This window comes from Triticum aestivum, chromosome 2B (assembly GCF_018294505.1).
Source record: "Triticum aestivum cultivar Chinese Spring chromosome 2B, IWGSC CS RefSeq v2.1, whole genome shotgun sequence".
Classification (NCBI taxonomy): domain Eukaryota; kingdom Viridiplantae; phylum Streptophyta; class Magnoliopsida; order Poales; family Poaceae; genus Triticum; species Triticum aestivum.
In genome coordinates, this window is record NC_057798.1 from 428,497,760 (window position 1) to 428,511,282 (window position 13,523).

The window sequence follows — 13,523 nt, forward strand, 5'->3', positions numbered from 1 at the left end:
CTGAGCAAGTACAGGCTCCAGGTTATGTTCACCTTGCAAATCAGCCTCTTCATCACCCCAGTGTGCATGACCCCAGTTAATCCACCTGATTATGCATTGGAGGAGGTACTGGCGGGAGATCATTCCATCCAATCGCCGGATATGGAGGCAGCACAAAATTATGATTGTTAGGGAACATAACTCCAGGTAGAGGATGAGGGTTACCATCAATTGGCATTGGATCTTTGTCTTCAGGCATCTGATTAGCAAATTTAGCACCTAGAATATAACAAGGTGTAGTCCATGAAACTTTTGCACCACCATACGCAGCATAATCCATGAACACCACATCTCTCTGGACCAAGATATCTTCAGGAAAAGATGCAAATACAATTGATCTGACCATATAAGGATCATCCTCGACCCAATGCTGAAACTTTCCAAAAGTGTTGACGGCAGCACGTATATTCTCTGTGTTACGGAGATCAAGAGGGATCCCCCAAAACATTAAGCATCCATCACGAAAACCATGTGCCCCCCTAAAGCCAACACCCTCATCATGCTTAAAAAAACTAACAAAAGTGTCATTGCCCAGAGGCTGAGGCGGCAATTGCAGCAGAGGAAAATGAACGCCAGCATCTCTCAACTCAAACAGACCAACACCACAAACCCAAGGCTATGCAGATCGAACTTGAACTCCACGGTGCTCCAAGAAGTCGAATACAGCCTCGCGAGCCACTCCCGCCTGATTGGGCGACGGCAGAGGCATCACTTCCGCCACCATGAACTTCTCATGACGCTTCACAATCGGGGATGGCGGCGAAATGAAGGTCCAAGGCACACGATTGGCACCACCATCAATGATATGGTGACCCGCCATGGGCTGGCAAGGGGAGCCAAAGCCGGAGCAAACGCGGGAGGTGGAGGAGTCACCGGAGGTGTGGATGATGGGGTTTTTGGTAAGGGAGTAATTGGACTAGACAAGGCATCCCTGAAAAAGGTGGTGGCGGCAGACTCGAGACCGGTATTGGGAACCGGGGGAGGCGGCTGATATTTTGGTGCAGATTAAACACATAGCCACCTTTATGCAAAACTAGTTGCATGTTTGTCGATGGAACTTGTCTCATGTGCGTGGACATGTAATGCTGGTCCCGGTCGCTTCATCCCACAATACCGTGGAATCAAAATAAGACATTGGTGGTAAGCAGCATGACTATCACCGCCCGCAACTCTTTGTGTTCTACTCATGCATATCATCTACGCATAGACCTGGCTCAAATGCCACTTTGGTAAATGTTGCATGCAAAACAAAAAAATTGTACGCACATGCAAGATCTATCCATGGAGATGCATAGCAACGATGGGGATATTATGTCTACGTACCCTTGTAGACCGTAAGCAGAAGCATTTAGTAATGTGGTTGATGTAGTCGAACTTCTTTGCGATCCAACCGATCGAGTATCGAACATACGGCACCTTCGCGTTCAACACACGTTCAGCTCGGCGACGTCCTCGCCTTCTTGATCCAGCAAGACGGCGAAGTAGTGGATGATTTTTGGCGGCATGACGGCATGGTGACGGTGGTGGTGATGCTATCTCCGCAGGGCTTCGCCTAAGCACTCCGAAAATATGACCGAGCGACGAAACTGTGGAGAGGGGCATTGCACACGGCTAAGAGATTGTCGTGTCATATGTGTGGTGCGCCCTCCCAACTATATATAGGTGGGGGGAGAGGGATCATGAAAGGAGGCGCCCCAAGGAGGCCAAATCCTCCTAGGGTTCCCTCCCTAGTCCCCTCCCCCCACCCCCTACCATATTTGCCGGAGGGGAAAGGAAAGGGGGGAGAGGGAAGGAAGGGGGAGGTCGAATACCTCTCCTTCCTTTATCCCATAGGCCGGCTGCCATAGGGCGTGCTCCAGCCCCTTGTGGGCTGGTGTGCTCCCCTCTAATTGTCCAATAGGCCCACCATCCTCCCGGGGCTTCCCGGAACCCCTTCCGGTGATCCGATAACTACCTGGTGCACTCTGAAACTTTCCCGGTGTCCGCATATCATTGTCCTATATATCAATCTTTACCTTCGGACCATTCCAGAGCTCCTTGTCATGTCCGTGATATCATCCGGGACTCCGAACAACATTCCGTCACCAAATCATATAACTCATATAACATTATATCATCAACGAACGTTAAGCGTGTGAACCCTACGGGTTCGAGAATTATGTAGACATGACCGAGACACCTCTCCGGTCAATAACCAATAGCGGAACCTTGATGCCCATATTGGTTCCTACATATTCTACAAATATCTTTTACGGTCAAACTATTATGACAACATACGTATTTCCCTTTATCTGTCGGTATGTTACTTGCCCGAGATTTGATCATTTGTATCTTCATACCTACTTCAATCTTGTGACCGGCAAGTTTCTTTACTCGTTCCATAAAAAATTATCTCATAACTAACTCCTTAGGCATTTGCTTGCAAGCTTATTGATGTGTATTACCGAGAGGGCCCAGAGATACCTCTTCGATACTCAGAGTGACAAATCCCAATCTCGATCCATGCCAACTCAACAAACACCTTTGGAGATACTTGTAGAGCATCTTTATGATCACCCAGTTACATTATGATGTTTGATAGCACACAAGGTATTCCTCCAGTATCCGGGAGTTGCATGATCTCATGGTCGAGGGAACATGTATTTGACATTCAAGAAAAGCAGTAGCAATAAACTGAACGATCATATGCTAAGCTAATGGATGGGTCTTGTCCATCACATCACTCTCCTAATGATGTGATTCCGTTATCAAATGACAACAAATGTCTATGGTTAGGAAACCTTAAGCATCTTTGATCAACGAGCTAGTATAGTAGAGGCTTACTAGGGACACGGTATTTGTTTATGTATTCACACATGTATTTAAGTTTACGATCAATACAATTCTAGCATGAATAATAAACCTTTGTCATGAATAAGGAAATATAAAACAACAACTTTATTATTGCCTCTAGGGCATATTTCCTTCAGCTGGGCCACCTCCCATGATGGTCCATGGGGTATCTCCATGAGGGTACCTGTCGTGGAACTGTCACATCAGATGTCCTCGTGAAAGGACTTAGTTGTGGAGCCATCGCAATTAGGAAGCTTGAAGGGGTTAATCGGGACAAAGGACACGAGAGGTTTTATACTAGTTCGGCCCCTTACGGTGAAGGTAAGGCCTACGTCTAGTTGGGTTGGTATTGATGTTTCGATGACCAGGGAGCGAGATACGCTATGCCTGGCTCTCGATGAGTTGTTTCTTGCCCTAAACCGCCAGCAGGTCGTCCCCTTATATACACGGGTCGACGCCCTGCGGCTTACAGAGTCCCGGTCGGCTTATAAACAATATCCGGCTCGGTGACTAGTTAAATCTACCTTATGATACAAGTAATATTATTACAGCGGTTTATTACAATGGGCCTTAAGTCGCCTGCGGGCCTTAAGCTCTCTATGAACCGCCATCTTCATACTTTGGTCTTGGGCTTCTCTCTGGTGAGTCCTCTTTGCATAACCCGGCCCCTCCTGGGCGGCTTACACAAATAGTTATATCCCCAACATTAGGCCCCAGATTGATTTGAACCTGTTCATGTCAATCTTAAAATACCTTACGGACTATCCTGCAGTCCTTTGTCTTGAATGAAGAATTTTAACCCGCCGTGACATCATCATCTGGATCCAGGTTAAATCATCATGACGTCATCTTCAATAAAATTAATTTTTACTCCGTCGAATCTTGAACGGATCTTTGTCTTTACTGACCATCCCAAGAATCGAGGCACCAGAGCCGCTGGATAATGAATGTTATCTCCTCGTCTTTCGCGCCCTCTCGGTCAGTCTTCCCTTATAAATAGGGCGACCTAGGTCTTTTCCCCAGTCGCCTTCTTCCTCTCCTCTCTGCCACTCGAGCTCCGCCGCTGTCGCCATCGACTCCTTCATCTTCATCGACTCAGGCCGCTACATCGACCTGACCTTGACCAGAGATCGACGGCGAACCTCCGCAGCTCGTCCGCATCTGTGAGTTCCTTTCATTCCCTTTCTCAGATCTGCATTAGGTCCTTATCGAGTTCATCGGTGTTCATCACTGGCCGAAACCAAATCCTCACTAGTTCCTTCCAATGCCATGTTTAGATCGTGAAAATCATGTAGAACTGCTGCGGTGTTTGTTTGTGTTGATCTTGCATAAAAATAGATCTCCTTTCCCTTGTTCAGGAACCCTCTTTGAGTGCATGAACTTCTCTGCCCTGTTTTAGGTCTAGAAAATTTTTCTTTTCAGAGCAACATTTTGATCCAGAGTAATAACTGTTAGCTGTGAAACTTGCTTTTATCACCCGGAAAACCTCTTCTGGTAAATGCCCTGAAACACAACTGTCGAGATGTCCGGCTTAAATAAATGACACAGAACCCTGATTGCTCCTCATGACCCGGAATTTTTTTGAATTGTACTTGATACTTGTGGCGGCTTAAATACTGTTGCACAGTGATCCTTATATCATTAGGCCCCTCATTAAGCCTTCACCGTAAATAATCAATATTTTCCTCCCGGGTTAAAATTGAACCGGATCTTCTTGTTTTTTCATAGGCCCATTGCTGTGATGGCTCCTAAGGCTACCAAGGCCCCTGTAACTTGCAATTGGGTTCCATCCATAGTGACCAATAGCAAACTAGCTGAGTTTGTAAAGTTTGGGCATCTGCCAAAAAAGACGTCATGTCATACCGTGCCCCTAACCCGTCTGAACAAAAACCTCACCCCGAAGCAGGGGAAGTAATAATTTTTACAGATCATATGAGCCGTGGATTTGCTCCTCCCAGCTCAAAATTCTTCAGAGAGGTTTTAAATTTCTTTGACCTTAGACCTCAAGACATCGGACCCAATTCCGTGTCAAATATTTGCAATTTTCAAGTCTTTTGCGAGGTGTACCTGGGAGAGGAGCCAAGTCTGCTTTTGTTCAACTTTTTTATATGAACCGGCAAAATGAACGTGCCAACGGGCCTAGTCTTGAGCTTGGCGGCATCTCAATCCAGAGACGGAGAGACTGTCTTTTCCCTTATGCTGAGTTGCCCAGCCATCCAAAATCTTGGAACCAGACGTGGTTCTACTGTCAGGACACTTCTCCGGCTAACGAAAAACCTCTGCCTGGCTTTCACGCCCTGCGCCTTGAGTCTAACCATCCGCTACCAAACAAGCTGACAACCCTTGAACGCATGCCTCTCAATTCGACCATCAAGAAGATTAAAGCTCTCTTGGGAAATGGTTTAAACGGCATCGATCTGGTCCGGGTCTGGGTCACTTGGCGTATACTTCCATTAAGCCGCCGTCCCGGCTTAATGTGTACTTACAGTGGAGAAAAGAATGATCCGCTATGCCATAGCCCTGACGACTTACCAGATGACGTGGTGGATGCTACAACCCAGTCACTGCTGAAGGAGGGCACTGTGACGAGCAACGCCTTCGGCTTACTTCCATTTTACAAGAATAACCCAGCCCCTACAGTAAGTTATCAATTGTAACAAATGCTTACAGATATATTATACCTTTCTTGATGCTCATAAGTCTTTAACTTTTTCCACAGGCCGGTGATGACTTCTGGAAAGCCAAATATGACCATGAAGCTGCCAAACAAGCCAGGACGACCAAGAAAGCTGAAAGGAAAGCCGCCAAGGTAGGAACCTCAAAGAAGAAGAAACCTAGCGCCTCCGACTTACTCAGTTTAGAGGATAGCTCCTCGGATGAGGAAGAGGTAATTTTTAAATTTTCCTAAGTCCCTTCTTATCACTTGTCTGACATTTTATCCCTTCAGGAGGATACGGGAAATAGTCGAGCAGCCAATGAAGAGGTAACTATAATCTCCTATGACTCAGAGCCTTTGCCAAAGTAAAAGATCCGAAGGGTGACCCGGAAAGTAAGATTTTCACATGCACTTGCTTATCAAGATCCTCAATTTCTTTTGAAGCAACAACAGCTTGAGAGCCGGAGGCAGACCCAGAACAACAAGGATGCAGAACTTTCCTCCGGCTTACCTGACGTAACTAGAAAACATCGGACTGAGGTTATCTCCGACTTACGTTTTGTTTTACCTTTAGCGGGCTTAATCCGTCATCCTCTTAATTCGTCCGACTCCAATTATCAGGATACTTCTCCTTCTTCCGGTGAATCCATGCAATCAGACATGCCGACTTTCAAAATTGCTCCTGGGTAATGTAACCTTATGCACTTTTACTTTACCTATACTTGCATATTCATCCTTCTGCTTTTGTTAACAGCATGCAAGTGAAGCCCAGTAAACGGGCAAAGAAGAATAAGCCATCCGAAGAACCGGTCGTAGCTGACCCTGTGATTAATACATCTGCTCCAGACAGCTCTGCCCATCAGCCACCGCCAGACCTGGCTTCTGATATTCCAATACCAACTTCTGATCCACCTGCTGAAGATACACTCCACACAAGTGACCCGGAAACTCCTAGCCTGGTCAAAACAAATGAACCGGAAGTTGAGATTGTGAAGTCTCAGTTTGTTGAACCAGGACGGACTACCGTCCTTGCCAAATGTAGTCCCAAGGAAGAATTTGCCCAACGCCGACAGGCCAAGCAGGACATTACTGATTATACGCATTTAAGCATTGGTGATATAGTCTCGGGCTATCTGAATCAAGTGCATAATAGCCGTGACCTGGAAATTGACATGGTGAAACAAATACAGCACAAATCTCAGGTATTACTTATACTGTTTACCTGAATCTTACATACTGTACCAGCCCCCAAGTCTATTGCTTATTTGAACAAATATGCCATAGACTTTAGAAATCTGATGTACCTGTTAACTTATCCGGCTCAAGAAGAATTTAATTAACCCGGTTATAACCTAAGGCTTTTTAAATTTTGCAACATACATTAGCCCCCAAGTGTCAAGTATATTTACTTGTAAAGTGCTTGAGACTTTAATATATGTGACCTGGTAATATAAGGTAAAAATTCTTCAGCATACATTAGCCCCCAAGTGTCAAGTATCTTTACTTGTAAAGTGCTTAAGACTTTAGTATATGTGACCCGGTAATATAAGGTAAAAATTCTTCAGCATACATTAACCCCCAAGTGTCAAGTATCTTTACTCGTAAGGTTCTTGAGACTTTAATGTTACCTTATAACCATAACCTGGTGTTAATGCAGGCTGCCATAAGTCAGTGTGAATCAGAGCTTGCGGTCCTGAAGAGTCGTCTGAAAACTCAAGAAATTGAGACACAGAAGGCTAACTCCAAATTTGAATTCAGTGTCTCTGAAAATGAGAAATTAAAGAAGAAATTTGAGTCGGAGAAGAAAACTTGGGCTGATGAAAAGGCTTCCCTGGTGACGCGGGCCGAAGCAGCCGAAGCATCTCTTGCAGAAGCAACAACCGAGCTAACTGACTTAAAATAGCAAATATCTCAAATGGTCTCAGCCATCTTCGGTAAGTTATTGTGAAACAAATTTAAACATTGTAGCCTGATAATGAATATTGCATGACAGGAAACATAGTAGAAAACAAAAAATTCACACTACGATCACCCAGGAACAATATGAAGATGCATAACGGTTTGTGATCAACGATTGTTACCGACTCCAGGAGTGGAGCGGAAGTAGATGAGTCGTTGTAGATCGTACTTGGAGTCCTCGAACATCGATGACGATCCCGCGAATCACCCTCAAATGACCCCTCGAACAGAAGACCAAAAGCACGGCCACTCTACTTGGTTGCAAGCGTACAGTCTTCATGGTCCGGCAGCGCTTCGCTATCCAGAGCTAATCATTGCTGGAGAATTAGAGGGAGGAGTTTATAAACACATTGGGCTTCTAATTATGAGGATTAGAGGTGGCTAGGGCTAGCTCTAATTAATCAACTAGGACCAACTAGAACTAGAACTAGATCAATTGGAGGAGGCTCCAAAGCTTGTGTCTCAATAGGGAGAAATCCTCTAGTATATATAGGTTAGAGGGGAGGGAGAGGGCAGCCACCAAGGAGGGGAAGTCCCTCCTTGGGGCACTGGCCTAGGGGAGGAGTCTGGATTCGCCCCGCCCCCAACAAGGAAAGGGGGGTGCCAACTCGACTTGGGCCCTTGTGGCCCAAGTTGCCTTCCACCTCTTGGCCTTTTAAGACCCGTTGATATTTTAATTAAACATAAAATGTTCTAACTATTTTCAAAGCATTATATATATAATTTAACATCCCCAGAAACATTTTCGACCTATATATAATTAATCGATAATACCCAGTATTACCCGATACTCACCGAAACCCTTTCGGTGACCCCGAAACGGTTCCGGAACCTCTCGAGACTATTCTGGATATTAATGAAACAATTCCACAAATATATTCTCATCACTCCCATCCCACTAACACTCAGTAGATCATGATTACCTTAAGCTTGTGACCCCGTAGGTTCGGTAAATCATAGACATGAACGAAACCCCTTCGTTCAATGACCGATAGCGGAACCGTGGACATCCATATTGGTCCCTATGATTACATGAATGATATTTGAGTGAACCTGTGGTTATCATGTGATTTTCCCTTTGCTTCGTGATACTTTACGAAACCCGATGTGCATCGATATCCTCCTGATTCATCACCATGCCCACTATACCGTTGCTCCCGCTACCAGTTTTGTTCTTCTTTCTCGTTAACATGTTCCGGCATCCCTATCACATAGTTACCTGTGTCTGGACAGAAGATGATGGATGATGTCACACCGAGAGGGTGCTAAGAATATCTCTCCATCTTCTAAGGGGGAAATCCCATTCTCGAGCTGTTTGGTCACTTGTCAAACTTTCCGGTGAGCCTGGAAGTTGTCGTTATGATCACCTTGTTACAGGTGATGTTTGAGAAACCCCAAAGCCCACCGTTTGGTAGGAGGTAACTGAGGCACTCTCATGATCTGAGGAGCTAAAACACATGCTAAGAGTCCGTGTTGTAACAGATGATTTTAGACGATATAATCACAAATTATAACATACAAGTTTGGGTCGATTCAATATGATCGTTCTTCTAACGTCATATCCTCAATGTTTGTTTTAGGAATATTGTTATGCTTAACGATATCATAAGATCCATAAAACCTGATCACCAACAGACCTTGCACCATTCCTAGAGGCGGGACTGGGAACATATTGTTTTGTTGTTTATCATTCCACACCTGCATATGAGTTTTCCACTGAATCTCATATTCCAGGATCATAGCAGTTATAGCATGAAACATAAACTCTTAATTATGAATAGTGGAAATATAATAATACAATATTATTGCCTCGAGGGCATATATCCAACACCGATATCAATATAAACTGAGGGACCTTACTCGTAGACATCATCGGTGGACATCTCACATCATTACAATCTCGCGGTAGATTACATCTACTTTGTATTTAAGCGCAATAAACACAAGCAGGACATCAGGTATTATCTCATCAGAGAGCCCGAACCTAGGTGAAATATCGGTATCCTTGCTACCCTCATTCCAAGACATCTATCTTAGGATCATCTACCTTGATATTTTCCGGTTTAGGTTCCGTTAGATAGCACCATTGTTAGAAAAAAAGATAGCATCATTGTACATACTCCAAGTCATAACTCATAAGCCATTCCCTAGACAGTCAAGTCCTTACTGTGAGGGCTTCAATGGCTTGGACAACAACTAGTTCTCGAATTCTTGTAGAAGCTCTAAGTCATAAGCCATGCACCAGCTGGTCAAGTCCTGCCTGTGAGGGCTTTGATGGCCTAGAAAATAATTGGTTCTCGAGTTCCCACCCAAAATTCTTCTCTACCGCCCGAATTTTCCGGACCCCTCTCTCTCTCTCACGCACACACACACACCGACTGCTAGTGAAAAACGTCCAAATGGCATGCCACTTTCTAGGCTCAAGGCACCATTTTCATGAGTCAGGGTCCAATCAAGGTAGGATTGTCAATCTACTAGGGTCAAAGCCAAAACTTGGTGGTATGATCGCATAGAGGTTGATATGCCCGAGCATTGTTACCTTGATTTGGATAAGATCCTTGTAGTATCATGCATTTTCCTCTAGAGACTCTAGATTTATGGAACCATTCAGAGATCAGCTTTTATTGAGTATTCCGGCCAACGCCTTTTTTGTTATGAAAATGCATGGAGCGGGGTAGACAAATATTTTGGCACAAGTATGAGTGAGTGGAATGGATCAAGTATAAATGCTAATGGGCTTGTAGATATTACGAGCCGTTTGTCTTGGGTGAATTCAAATTTGCGATGTTAGAGTGCAGAAAAAATTATCAGACCATAGACGTTGGAAGAAGGCTCGACAGATATATGAAGAGGAAAGAGCTAATGCTTTGTGCAGAGGGACATCGAGGGAGGAGTAGGAACTTGCAAACCAAGTCTCTAAGCTTCTGTTATGCAAGGAAATCATGGTAAAACATCGATTTCGAGTTGACTAATTGAAGGATGAGGATAGGAACACGGTGTTTTTCCTTGCAAGGGTGGCGATAGAGAGAAGACAGAACTAAATGGTAGCTATGAAAAACCTTAGTTCTTGTTCTTTGTGATCAAAATGCTAATATCAATGTGATAATTTATTCCTTTTAGCAAGTTTTGTCTAATACCAAGGGTATGTTGATATGGAGGCAGTAACATTGTTGTGCGGACATGAGTAACATGTGATGAACAATATGTTGTGTCGCAATTTTGAGGCTATAGAAGTTGAAAGTGCTTTGTTTGCGATGGGGCCGCCAAATGCTCCTGGTGTTGATGGCTTCACCGCTAGATTTAACCAGCGCCAATGAAGTCTGATCCAGGATTACGTGACTAGGGCAATGCTTGACTTCATAAATGGGGAAAGTGTACCAACTATTATTAATCGCATTGTCATCGTCTTAATTCTAAAGATAAACTCACTGCAAGACATTTCTCAATTTAGACCTATTGTGTTGTGTAATGTGATGTATAAGATCAGCTCAAAAGTTTTTCCTAACCATTTTCACTTAGTTCTTCATGAGGTTATTTAAGAGGTTCAAAGCGCCTTCATTCCTGGCATACTAATTACATACAACGTTTTGACAGCCTATCAGTGTGTGCACATGAAGCATAAGAAACAAAAAGCTGCCTGGACATGATGAAAGTCTATGACAAAGTGCAGTAGGAATCCTAAAGGTGCCATGGAAAAAAATGTGGTTTGCTGACCAATGGATTACATTGATCATGCAATGTGTCTGAACTATTTGTATGGAGGTAAAAGCTAATGGGGAGCACCTAAGACCTTCCATTTCGAAAAGGTCCATAAGGTAGGGATATCCCATGTCTTGTTATTTACTCCTTTTACGTAGTGAAGCTTTATCTTGTCTTCTCAAGAATTATGACGATGATCATATTGATAAGGGTCTAGAAATTAGCTACCAAGGCCCCTAGATTTCACATATTCCGTTTGCTAAAGACTAACTCATATGCCTGAAAGTTGATATTAGAAGTGCTTGACGTTTGAACAAAATTTTGGACATATATAGTAAAGGGTCGAGGAAAAACATTGGCAAAATTCTGGACAAATATATGGCCCAAGTGCTACCAGCCTATTCAATGAGTTGTTTGAAGCTCTCCAAAGGGTTGTGATCCAAATTCACAATGTTGATGTCTAAATTTTAGTGGGATACATCACTGGCCAAAAGTGGTACGTATTGGAAAGCTTGAGACATACATGCAATCCCAAAGAATTGAGGAGGACCAGGATTTTGTCAGCTTTAGTCCTTCAATGCTGCTATGTTGGGGGGTTTGAGGCGTCTGGAAAATCGAACAAGTGTATGCTTGTGTCCTGGAATGGAGGTATTTCCCAGGCTACCCAAAAAGTGCTTCACGCACCTAGAAGACAATTATTTGTGGATGAAGGGTCCTGGAGAAGGGCATAATAAAAAATATTGTGATTGGTGAAAGCAAAAGCATCTAGCATGATTGTTGGATTGTGAATACATTTTGATGAAGCCACTTTTAGTGCGTGTTAATTAATGATGTTCATCTTCTATAACACTAATTTCCCTAATTTTAAAGATCCCACAATTAATTGAGGTCTCTAATTAGAGTTGGAGGCCTCGATTTTAATCGGGTGAACAATTTCTCAAAGCTCTCTCATTCAATTCTTTTATACTATACACTATACTTCCTAATTTTTAAGGCCTCATAATTAATTGAGGTATTCAATTTAGAATTGGGTCAATGATTTTTAACCGAGTCAACACTTTCTCAAGTTGTCTAATTCAATTCTTTTAATTCAATATGTTTCCTAATTTTGAAGCCTTTTCATTCAATTGAGGTATTCAATTCTGAATTTGGTTTACGATTTTGACCAGGCCAACAATTTCTAAATAAATCAACAGCAATCGGTCTTTAAAAATATATCAATCCCGCCCACCCTCCCACCAGGTGGAAAAAAGTGTTGGAAATATGCCCTAGAGGCAATAATAAAATGGTTATTATCATATTTCCCATTCAATATAAATGTTTATTATTCGTGCTAGAATTGTATTGACTGGAACATAAATACATGTGTGAATACATAAACTACACCATGTCCCTAGTAAGCCTCTACTAGACTATCTCATTCATCAAAGATGGTTAAAGTTTCCTAACCATGGACATGCGTTGTCATTTGATAACGGGATCACATTAGGAGAATTATGTGATGGAAAAGACCCAACCGTGAGCTTAGCATAAGATCGTACCACTTAGTTTATTTGCTATAGCTTTCTTCATGTCAAGTATCAGTTCCTTAGACCATGAGATCATGCCACTCCCAGATACCGGGGAATACTTTGCATGCTATCAAACGTCACTTCATAACTGGGTGATCATAAAGGTGCTCTATAGGTATTTCCAAAGGTGTTTTTTTGGTTGCATGGATCAAGACTAGGATTTGTCGCTCCGTGCTGGGCCCTCTCGGTAATACAACATCACAAGAATCTTGCAAGCATGGGACTAATGAGTTTAGTCATGCGATCTTGTATTATGGAATGAGTAAAGAAACTTGCTGGTAACGAGATTGAACTAGGTATGGAGATACCGATGATCGAATCTCGGGCAAGTAACATATCACCGGACAAAGGGAATTGTATACGGGATTAACTGAATCGTTGGCATAATGGTTCAACCGATAATGATCTTTGTGGAATATGTAGGAACCAATATGGGCATCCAGGTCCCGCTATTGGTTATTGACTAGAGAGGAGTCTCGGTCATGATTCTCGAACCTATAGGGTCGCATGCTTAATGTTCTATTACGCTAGGGTAGTATTAAGATATTAATATGGTGAAGTTTGAAGGTTGTTCGGAGTCTCGTATGGGATCCGGGACATCACAAGGAGCTCCGGAATGGTCTGGAGGTAAAGATTTATATATGGGAAGTCATATTCGGGATTCCGAAAAATGTTCAGGTTTTTTCGATATTGTATCGGGAAGGTTTTAAAGGTTCCGGAGTGGGGACCGCCTGCATGAGGGGACCCACATGAATATGGGTAGTGGG